The sequence below is a fragment of the Gracilinanus agilis genome, chromosome 2, assembly GCF_016433145.1.
Source record: "Gracilinanus agilis isolate LMUSP501 chromosome 2, AgileGrace, whole genome shotgun sequence".
NCBI classification, from domain to species: Eukaryota; Metazoa; Chordata; class Mammalia; order Didelphimorphia; family Didelphidae; genus Gracilinanus; species Gracilinanus agilis.
In genome coordinates this window covers 374,750,861-374,763,407 of record NC_058131.1, presented here as the reverse complement: position 1 = coordinate 374,763,407, position 12,547 = coordinate 374,750,861, and positions in this window count along the sequence as shown.

The following is a 12,547-nucleotide window of genomic DNA, read 5'->3' as shown; positions in this document are numbered from 1 at the left end:
AATTAATTCAGGGTAAAATTGTTACTTTTATTATATATTATCTTCTCCTACCCATGAATTATCATTATTTTTCCAGTTGTTTAGATTTGACTTTGTATGAAAAGTGTTTGAAAAGGTGTTTATATAATTCCTTTATCTTGGCAAGTAAGAGTCTCAGGTGTTTCATATTATCTAGAGTGATTTTCAATGGAATTTCACTTTCTATCTCTTGCTGCTGAACTTTGTTGGTAATATATAGAAATGCTGATATTTATGTGGAATTATTTTGTATCCTGCAAATTAACTAATGTTTTTCATTACTTCCACTAGTTTTTTGGTTGATTATGATTCCGTAAGTATACAATCATTTTATCTGCAAAGAATTAGAGTTTAGTTTCCTTATTGCCTACTTTAATTCCTTCTATTTTTATTTTCTCTTTTTATTACTCAAGCTAGCATTTCTACTACAATACTAAGTAATATTGGTAAAATGAACATCCTTGCTTTGTTCCTGATTTCACTGGGAAAGCTTCTAACTCAGTATTCCATGAATTTTAATATTTTGTCTCTTCACTGTTATTCTCCTTAATGAAATCATTGTTTCTATAGTTTGTTCTTTGACGCATCCTTTTTGTAGCACTAGATTATTTAATTTCCAATGATTTTTTTTTCTTGAAATGGACTGCTATTAATTAAAATTTTATTGCATTATGATCTGAAATGGATGCATTTATTATTTCTGCTTTTCTGCAATTGTAGGTACCACATATTGCTGAAAGGAAGGTAAATTCTTTTCTATACTTTCAGTTTTCTCCAGAGATCAATTATTTAACTTTTCTAAAATTTAATTTACTTCCTTTACTTCTCTTATTTTTTATGTTTGGTTTATCTATATTTTAAAGTAAGAAGTTGAGATTCCCCACTAATATAGTTTTACTATTTCCTCCTGATCCTCATTTAATTTATCCTTTAAAATTTTAAAGGATTTGATGCATATATGTTTAGTATTGATATTATTTCACTATTTATAATACTTTGTACCAAGATGCTATTTCCTTTCCTATCTCTTTTAATACACCTATTTTTACTTTAGATTTGCCTGAGATCATAATTGCCACTCCAGCTTTTTAACTTCAGATGATACATAATAAATTCTACTCTAGCCTCTTACCTTTACTGTGTGTATCTCCCTGACTCAAATGTATTTCTTATGAATAACATATTGTAGGATACTGGTTAGTAACTCATTCTGCTACCTGCTTTTTTTTTTGGGGGGGGGGTCAGTTCAACCCATTAATATTCACAGTTATGACTACCAGCTGTGTATTCCCCTTCTTCTTATTTTCTCGTTTTAATCCTGCTCTTTCTCCTTTTGCTCTGTCACTCTTCACAAGTGTTTTGCTTTTAATCATTAGCCTCTATTTCCCCTTCCCCTCTATTATCACCTTCACTTTTCTTATTCTCCTCCTACTTCTCTGTAGGGAAAGGTAGGATTCTATATCCAGATGAGTACAGTTGTTATTCCCTCTCTGAGCCAATTATTCTGAGAGTAAAGTTTAAAAATATCTATCACCACCAACATCCTCTCCTCCTCTGTAATAATGTTTTTAATGCCTCTATAGGTGAGATAATTTACCCCATTCCATCTTTTCCTTCCCTTTTCTCTCAGGGCAATCCTCTTCTTCACCCTTTGATTTTTTTGTTGTTGCATATATTTCCTAGCAAACCACCATTCCTTTTCCTGAGGTGTTTGTCTTTCTCTAGCTCAGTTGTTGTGTTATCACACAGGTTAGGCTGACCCAACTCAGGGAGCCAGAAAGGCACTCATTCCTTAGAGTACTGTTGGAACTACCCTGTTAGATCAAGTAACCTAAAGTCTGAATCACTCATTACATCCATCCTTGCAGGGTTTCCCAATTTACTTTTAACACTTTCTAAGTAGGAATATAAAGGGTATCTTATTGAATCCCATAAATTTTCTCTTTCTTATTTACTTTTTTAGACTTCTCTTTGGTCTTGTGTTTGGAAATAAAATTTTCTGTTTGGGTATAAAATGTTTAGAAATCTTATATTTTATTAAATTATTATTTTTTTCCAGTGAAAGAAAATATTCAGTTTTGCTGAGTAGGAAATTATGGGTTGTTCATTTATTTCTTTTGCCATTCACAATATTATGTTCCAAGCCCTCTGATATTTGAATGTGGAGGCTGCTAAGTCCTGTGTAATTCTAACTGTAGCTCCACAATATTTTAATTATTTCTTTATAGATACTTGGAATATTTTGTCTTTGGCTTGAAGGCTTTTTGATCTAGCTATAACATTCCCAGGAGCTGTCATTTGGGGATTTTATTTCAGGAGGTGATCTGTGGCTGCTTTCAATTTGTATTTACCCTCTTGTTGAAGAATATTAGGAAAGGGCAGCTGGGTAGCTCAGTGGATGGAGAGGTAGGCCTAGAGATGGGAGGTCCTACATTCAAATCTCATCTCATATGCTTCCTAGATGTGTAGCACTGGGCAAGTCACCTAATTCCCATTGCCTAGGCTTTACCACTCTTCTACCTTGGAACCAATACTCAGTATTGATTCTAAGAAGGAAGGTAAGGATTTAAAAAAAAAGAATATCAGGGAAGTTTTCTTTAATAATTTCTTATATTATTACATACATGCAGTTTTTATTTTTGTTTTTGTTTTTTTATCATGGCTTCCAGATAGTATGATGGTACCTTGATACACAAATACTAAGTCATGAAAAATTTGAGATATCAGCAGTCATGATCAGATTTTTTGCTTTGTGTCAAGAATGGATATTTTAATCATGAGCTTCCACTATCCTACACTAGATAGCCTGCTGGACACTTGGTTTCACAAGTTACAGAAAGCTTTGTCATTTAGTTCAGTGTTTATCTGGCCATGGGAGCATCTGTATTGAATTGCTTTTCTTTTCTTTTTTTTTTTTTTTTGTAAATTCCATAACTTTTAACCATAGTTTCTGAAAATGGAGGAATTGAAGGAGTTTCAGCAGCAGTAGCAAATGGAAGTTTTGCAGAAAATTAATAGGGTGGAGCCCAAGGTGGATGAGGTAATCATTACGGAAATGTTGAGGATTTGGGAAAAAAATAAACAGTTTATTGAAAAGACACAACCAGAAAAAGTTGCAACAGATCATGTATTGGAACTATGTGATGACACTTGTTTCACACGTTATTGAAATGTTCTGAAAAGGAAGAAGAAACAAATTTCCATTGAAAGGTGTTTGTTGAAACAGCCTCTAAATGAAATTGAGGAAAGTGGGGCAAAACAGTCAAAATTCAATAAAGAAAATGATGATAATTAAGTAAAGAAAAAAAAAGCAATTAAGTTTAGCAATAAAGTTTCATATTATAAGTAATGTATAAGGTCAATTTTGCATTTAAATGTAGTGTTATCTGTGTAGAGAGTAAGTTATGTTAAGTGATAGAGCAGGAAATGAAAACTTTCTCTGCCAGCATCTTCACCTGACCTTGAAGGAAAATAACATTTCATAAGAAAGTTTATTTCTTTATATTCTTTCCTATTATCTATAAATATATTTATTTGTTATTTATGAAGTTACATTTTTATATTTAAAAACATATAAAACAAAAAATCCGTGTGGCCTTTTGTGGTTGGAACAGATTAATTGCATTTCCATTCATTTAAATGGGGAAATTAAATTTGACAAATTGAGTTACGAGCTTGGCCAGGAACGAGTTAAACTCATGTGTCAAGGTACCATTGTACAAGGATTCTTAGTCTCTCCTGTATCTATTTTTAAGATCAGTTGCTTTTTTCAATGAGATATTTCACATTTTCTTCTGTCTTTTTTTCTTCTTCTGATTTTGTTTTTGTTTCTTGTTGTCTCATGAAGTCATTAGCCATTGTCATTGTTCAATTCTAATTTTTAAAAAATTATTTTCTTCTGCGAGCTTTTGAAAGTTCTTTTTCATTTGGCCAACTCTCTTGTTATTTTCTTCTTGATTTTCTTTCATTTCTCTTCCCCATTTTTTTCTCTCCCTCTCAATTGACTTTTGAAATCCCTTTTTCGCTCTTCTAGAGCCTGAGACTTAGTTATATTTTCCTTTGATGTTTTGCATGTATTTCCTTTGCTTTTACTATCCCCTTCTGTATTTGTACCTTGCTCTTTTTGTCTCCATAAAATCTTTCAATGGTTAGGTTTTTGTTTTTGATTTTTTTTTTTGATGCTTGCATATTTTCCAAGTCTTTTTATTGACTTACATTTTGAAGCCATCCAGCAGCTCCATGAAGATTCCTAGTGGGTAGGACATTCAGAAAGGGGAACCAGGGACTAAGAGAAAATGGGTTATAGGTTAAAGACTAATGGAAAAAGAACATAAGGCGAGAATAAAGACATACAGACATAGAAAGTTCTGGCATTGGGTAGTCAGGCAGAGAGTAAGCTTTGGTAGACAAGAGCTTAGATGGTTCAGAGCTTCACCCTTAGCTGCCATACTGCTATTTTTATTGGGGTTACAACAGTATAGGGGGAAGGGAGGAGCCAAGTAGTCTGATACATTAACATTATGAGGTAATCATCACAAGATAAAAACTGCTAAGACAATACCCAGATCAGGAGTTCATATGGCCTAAGGCAACTATGGCTCTTTGATACATACATTGTTAATTGATTGTTTTAGGTAAAATAAGGAGACTGAGATAACTGACCAGTCTTTTGGAGTGTAGCCTTAGGGAAGGGCTAGGAATTTGGCAAGGTTGAGGTTCAATTTAACTCAAGGTTACAGAAAATCATAAGCAATACAAGAGTAAGTTTTTGAACACTCTTAAAATAATATCAAGATTAATGTATATCTGGATAGCTACACATTTTTATCTCAGGGTAAAGAAAGTATTTTTTTAAACTTCAGTTTTTCCTTGTTGTTACCCTTAGCTCTATTTTTGTGTTTCTGTAAAATTTTGTTCTTCCAAGGTGGTATGATGGCCTCTGAGTTGAAAACTCTGAAAGACACTCAAACTGCTGATTCATTCACTAAAAGGGACTGCTGAAGGCTTGCAGAGCTCAGAGTAATCTGAATTACCCTGTGCTGAGTCTCAGCCTTTGGTCTCAGGCTTTTACAGGTGATTTTGGTCTCTCTCTGAGCTTGATCAATTCAGCCACACTGTGGACTGCCTTGCCCTTTGACTTGTAATTTTGCCTTGAGTTTGGGTAGGGGCTAAAGGCATTAATCTGAAATTACTCAGATTATGCACACTGTGGACTACCTTGTGCTGTGGTTCAGCCTTAGGCAAGAGGTCTGGTCCTCTCTTTGGGCTCACTCCAGCTAGAAGCCTTGCCAAATGCCTTTTGCTGGAGCTGGGGTCTTGGTTTGGTCTCAGAGCCTCCCTCTGGGCTTTCACCTCCAAGCACCCTGAACATTTACCCTGATCCAGGATTTGGGAGCTCATTGCACTCTTTGGATGGGACTCAGAATTTTAAGGGATCTGCATTGGATAGCACTACTGTTAGCTTAGGCAGGGTGTCAGGGTCTCAACATTGTCTTGGGCCCAGGTTCAGAACTTAATACAGTAGTACATGTGGGCTATGGGGCTTATTATTGGTTTGCATTGATACTCCTTGGTATGACCCCTTGCAGACTCTGCTCCCCTTTCACCGCAGTGAACCAGACCCTCTCTGCTTACCGTTCAAGTTGTCCTCTGTATGAAAATTGCTTTACTCTGTTTCCTTGTTGGCTCTTTCACTACAGTATTTTTTTTTGAAGTGTTATGTTAAAGTTGGTTGGAGAAGATTCTCTTAGTGGGTTGAACTTTCCCAGCTTCTATTCCTTCATCTTGCCTCTGCCCCTGGAAGTTCAGTCTGTCTTTAGTATTTCAAATGTTCCTTTAAGAGACACACATTAATGATATTTTTTTTTAGAATTTTCTTAACTACACATTTTAAAATAGAATAAGTAATTGTAGTTTTATTTTTTCTTTCTCCTTTTGTAACCTACTATAAAAATCTAATGGGGTTTTTAAAAGGAAATACATGAGAACTGTCCAACAATTATATAGCACCTTTTTAGAAATATTTGTTCAAAAATGAATTATTAATTTATTAATTTGTTAAGTCTCCTCCAATGAAATAAATGGCAACTCATCAATACCCACATTTCTGTGCAATTCTTAACAATGCCCTCTCATAAGTTCATTATAGCCCATCATTGTGAAGACCTTCTTCAATTTCTCCAGCTATCACAAGGCTGTCATTTTAGTACTCTGGAAGACCACAATCTTCCAAGTAGTCTCTAAATAATAAATGAAATTAATTTCTTTTTTACTTCTTATTTGTTATCTTTATGTTTAATCATATATTTGTTTTATCTTTTTACTTCTTTAAGGAATACACTCAGTACTTAGTTTTGAAAAGCATAATTTAAAATCTTCTAAATTTTATTTGTCAATCAGATAACCATATTTCTCTTATCAAGTCTTTCTCTGATGCTTATTGTTGGCATGCATATAAACACGTAAATGAAAAATGAATAAACCAGTGGAGCAGCAATGGAAGGTTTTAAGTTTTAGCCTAAAGACAGACTGAATATATGTGTGTCCCTGAAAGACCAGCTTATCTACTTTCCATCAAGACATTGGTTACCAAATAGTAATTTAAGTAGGGCAAGCCGATCAGGACTTTGCCAGATGTCACAAAATTTAGAAGTCCCTCTACATGAAAGTCACTAAAAAGACTTGAATCTCAGTAACTTAGAAACAATGGTGTTTAGCATCTAGTTAGGAAGAATAATGAATAAAAATAGGAAGCTACCTAGTATGAAAGTTTGGGATGAATATCTTTCTCTTAAGTTCTCAATTTGATTCCTACATACATATATACGTATCTCCTTTTCTGTGTACATGCCAGGGAGTTGCATTTTTATATACCTGTTTTTACAAATTAGAATATATCAAAGCCATCACACTAAGTATGCCAAAGATTTAGGAAACCTTATCATAAAATTGTCAGTTGAAGGAACATTGGAGATATAGTATGGAGAAATGACTTAGTAAGAGAACAATAGCTTTTTTTTTTCAGATATCTGAAAGAGTATAATATAAAAATGATACTAAATTTAGATAGATCATGCAATTACACTAAAAAAAAAACTGTAGAGTTCATCTAATCCAGTACCATCATTTGACAATTGAGGATAATAAGACCCAGAAAAGTTTGATGAATTTCTCGAAGATCAGCCAATGAGTGGAAGATCCAAGTCCTCTCACTTCAAATCCAGCACTATTGCCACAATAACACACTGATTTCAATCCTCCTCTAAAGTCTCTGCATAAATTAGAGATAACTCTAGGCTCTTGATGACTATACCAAAGGAGTATAAACTCTGAAGATTATTACTAAGCTAGAATGGCATTCTAAGCCCCACTTTCAACCCTCCCATTAAAACACTGGAAAAAATCGCTTAAGTTCTTGGAATCTTATCTATAAAATGAGGGCACTGGATTTAATAGTCTCTAAAATTCCCTTTAGATCTAAAAACTTTAAGACACTATGAAGAAATGTATTTTTTCATTTCTGAATTCATCTAATCTTTTCTCATTATTTTTTTTTCTATGTACTTCTAGAAATTATCTCTTAAAAAGTCTCAGGTTTATTTGTCTACTCTGATGAAGGGAAGAGATAATACTGACACTTAAAACAAACCATATTATAAAGTACTTGTGTGTATAATGAGAAAGTAATTATATAAATCCAGAGAACCGAGACTCAAATACTGGCATTGCTATATGGAGACTTTTAGCAAGTTACTCTCTTTGATCTTCAATTTCTTTAGTTTTAAAATGAAGGAATTATAGTGAACCACTTCTAAGATCCATCCCAACTTTAAATCAAGGGTTTGCTACATAATAATGTCACCTTTTATTCTAAGTATTGCATAGATTAGTAATATTGATCCTACCTCTATTCTATGCTATATAGAATGATAGCACCATAATAATTTGAACAACCATTCAGAGGCCATCTAATTCTATGTGTCTGTTCAGCTCTCAAATTATACTTCCTGATAAGAATCTAATTTGGAAGAAAAGAAAAAATAGGATTTTTTAAAAAATTCCTCCCCCAACTTTTCTGAAGTAGGGTATCATCCTCCTAGACAGTTAATAATTATAGTTAATGTGCTTCTGACTAGCAAAGTTGGGGGTTTCCCATACCTCTTTTGAATAATAGTCATTCCTTCACTGGTATACCTCAAACAAATTATTTCTTTTTCAGAGTTTCCTTAAATTTAAAGGTATAATTGGATTAAATTTCATCTCCAAGCCCATTTACTTTCTTAGCTGGGTCATGTTTTGTTACCATTTTCTCTTTGAGTTAATTTCTGACCAATTCTTTTTCTACATTTGTATATACAACATACTCAGTAGGGTGCAAAAGTATAAATGTTTAAATATTAGTTAATGAGATAGTGATGACAGTGAATTATCCATATCATCAAGTTGTTTCTTAAAACACAAAGCACAGGATATGGAATGTTCCTATCTTGAACAGGTTCTTTAACTCTTCATCAACCTGTAGTTAGATACACTGGCTTCCTCTGATAAAACAAGATCATTCAAGAGCAGATGAAGCTGTAATTACAATCAGAGTTCAAACTAGCAGGAGATGAAGTAAAAATTAAAAGTGCTAACTCCATGACATGTTGATTATCAGAAAACTCCCCCAATCTTGGAGATGACTGTTAGGGGCACATGACAACATTTAAATGTGACTGTAAGAGCCTCCTTGGAAATCAAATCATAATTGTTCAGGGCTAGGTGGCAGAAGCAGTTGCCAATTTTCCACTCCTCATGAAATTCCAGGCTTTGATTAAGAACGGAAAAATGAATAATAGGCATTTTCTCTTAAGCATGTGGTCCAGGGAAAGAAAGGTGAGCTATTTTTTCCCTGATGAGTTCTGTACATGAAAAAGATAGATTTACCATTGATTTCTAAGGATAGTGCAGAATTCTGGACAGGTAGAATTACATGGTCTTGTTTATTAATGTTGAAAGCTAATGTAAAAATACTGCTTTGGTTAGACAGGTGGCTCCTTCAATTAAGACTCTATTGTGTAAAATAATAAATCAGTATTCATGAAATTTTACTCACTTGCTGCACTTCATAGAGCAGTCTATTTTTACCCTAGCTAAACAGAAATGATATAAGCAACAATCACTCATCAAAAGAGTCACCTACAATGTCCAAACCCTATTACAATGGGAAGATGAATGTGACTCTCTTACCAACCTTATGTTCTTCATCTGTAGGTCTTTAATACTATGAGCTATAATACTAATTTGATTAGAGCAGTAGATACTTGATTTTATTTATTTGTTTTTGTTCTCTTCCTTTTTTTTAGGAGTAGGATTATAAATGAAGAATCTGAGATTCTAGATTGCATTTTGCTCTAATCAGCTTTCTGTGATTTAATCTAGGTCCATAAGAACAAAGCTTTAGATCTGGCAACAATCTTACACAGAGTCTAATCTGATAACTTCAATTTATAGTTGGGGAAACTGGGGCCAATAAGACCTTACATGGCCTACCTAAGGTCACACAACTTCTAATACTCTTTAGATTGAAACTCAGGTCTATTGAGTCTAAATAATAATAAAAGGTAACATTTTTATAATACCTACTACATGCTAGGCCCTGTGCTAAGCACCTTAGAAATATTATCTCAACTGATGTGCACAACAGCTTTGGGGGGCAAGTGCTATTATCTACATTTTACAAATGAGAAAACTCAGGCAGGCAAGAGGTTAAGTGACTTGCCCAACATCATACGGCTAGTGTCTGAGACCAATTATGAACTCAGATCCTCTATGTTCCAGGCCCAATATTCTCTCCACTGTGCTTCCTAGTTATTTTATTTTCTTTATTCAAACAACAGACATCAATTTGCCTATCAGTCAAATCATAAAGATAATTTCTATTGAGATAAATAAGAATTACAGATTTAAAATACAGTAAGTGTAAATTACCATACAAATGACATAATTTTTACTACTTGTATGAACTTGAACAAAAGCAGTTTGAAACTCAACTCTTAAATAGGAAGAATTTGAGTTAGATAATCACAGATTTTACTTTGAGTTTTACAAAGTTTATGAAACCCCTAAGGGTCCATTTTAGAAGAATAGACATCTACCTAATTCTACCTTCATCTTTTATTCAGATAAAATGTCCTTCTTATGAACCTCACAACTTTGGTTTGCTTATAGAATGAAGGAAATGTTAATTTGTAAGGCATAGTTACATGGTTCCTATTTTAGAAAAATAAGAAGAATACAAACTATATTATCTATTTTTTTCTAATTGCATAGTTTGGAGGGCAATAGTAATATGTGGCTTATACTATTTCCAAGCCCAAAATAAGATATAACCAAAGCAAATTGAAAAATTTAGGTCCATTTTCAGAGATGGAGGAGAAAATATAATAAAGGGGATCCAAATACAAGCTACTTATATCTGTCTTGCTTAAAAAAGTTTAACTCTAATAAATTAGGAAATAGATCACATTGAAAACATGATTACTTGGTACTATTTCTCTAATGTATATGCTTCAGTTGTATAGAGCCATAAATAAACAGTATGATCTGTAAATCCTATCAGATCCAGCTATAGTTCATAATTATAACCAATTGATGACTCTTTTCATTATTAAAACTTTTCCTGTGTAATAAATCATTTTAATTTAAGAAAAAATGGGAAATATGTGGGAAGCTATTAAGAGAAATTAGAATCTCGAATAGATATTTTTATCTGGACCCCATCAAAAGGTCAACACAGCCTGGCAGAGCCATGTGTTGAACCCACTACTCTTATCAAGGTAAGACCAAATTGGGTTATGTAAGATAAAAATCTGAGATTCCTCTTTTGACTTCTTTTCATAATTCACACCTTTTCTTAAAAGCAATATAGTCTTACTGAAAAAGCTTTGAGCTCTCAGCAAATCAACAGTAAAGATGTTAATATTCTTTCCCTTTGGCCAGGAACGCAGCTGCCTGGTAAAGCCAAGGCTGAAACTTTAGCAGGGGCAATTTTGCCCCAGAGAAAAGTATTATCAGACTTAGCTTGTTGATAATTACATAGCTGAAGGTCAAGCCTGGTTCTTATCTTTGCTTTGAAGTTTCTGAGGTTTCCATGTGTTGTTTAAACTCATTGCAATATCTACAAAGCTGTAAAATTCTCTCTCTGCTTTTGGGTGAAAGAGAGTTTGAAGTTTCATATATAATAAACTTGTGACTCAATGGCATTTCAGAGAAACAGCTATGAGTTAACAGTCAAGATAGTCTCCTCTGTCCACTTTCTTATCAACTAAGCAGTCCTTATCAGAGATGAAAAATATATTTTGACATTTGGCGCCTGATCACAGGGATGTTGGAAGGCTGGATATAGGTAAAGATTTGCCCTCCCCCTCAGACAACTTCCGAATTACAATGGTTTAGTTTCTGCCAGAAGAAGGGTAAGAAATCCAGAGTTTTCAGAACTCTCCCCTTAAGGGAAGACACTAGAAGTAAAAGAATAGATTAACAGGATGGGACACAGTGAATCAAAGGAGAGAAATCATTTTATTGATGTAACTAAGCACATCCTCAGGAAATGTGGAGTAAAAATAAGTAAAGAAAAGCTCACTAAGATTCTTTGTCTTATTCAAAATCGTACCCATGGATTCCCTTAGAATTCTGGCAAAAAGTTGGCAATGATTTGAAAAATTATTATACTGAGCATGGATCAGAACAAGTACCAGTAAAAATTTTGTTGGCTGCTGAAAAAACAACTTTGTTATCTGGTCAGAATGCAGAGAATGAAATCTTTAAGGTTTCAGTGTTAGAATCAAAGGAAGAGGAAGTGGCTCATAGTAAATCAAAACTGAGCTTTAAAATCCGAATGAAAAAGCCACTAGCAGAGGACCTTCCCCCACCTAAAAACCTCTCTTCAACAGAGGAAAGAAATAAAAGCAGAAGAGACTCTGCTGCTTGGAGCTCCAACTCTGCCACCCCAGCCCCTGAATATATGGTTTAAAGAAGCATTACAAAATGCTCAAAAGGAAGGAGATATGTCATTCTGTTTCCCAGTTATTTTTAGAGCAGATGAATTGGATAATGATGAAGAAGTACCTCCCACATGGGAGTCTCTTCCCTACAAAGTGTTAAAAGAAATTAAGACAGCTTGTGCTTCATATGGTCCAACTTCTCCATATACTTTCAATTTAGTGGAGACTTTAAGGGGGCTTTGGATAACTCCCTTTGATTGAATCCACACAGAAAGATATTCCCTTTCCAAGGGGATTACCTTTTTTGGAAATCATAATTTGATGAATTGGCAAAACAGAAGGCAGCCATTAATAAGAAATGGGGCAGAGGAGACTATCTTGACTGTTAACTCATACTTGCTTTTCCAAAGGGCCATTGAGTCACAAGTTTATTATATATGAAACTTTTGAGATCTATTTATCATCTCCAGATAATCTTATAAAGACGGCTTAGTTGATAAAAAGTAAGGACGCAAAGATCTTTTAGCTCATGCTTCCAGCTCTGT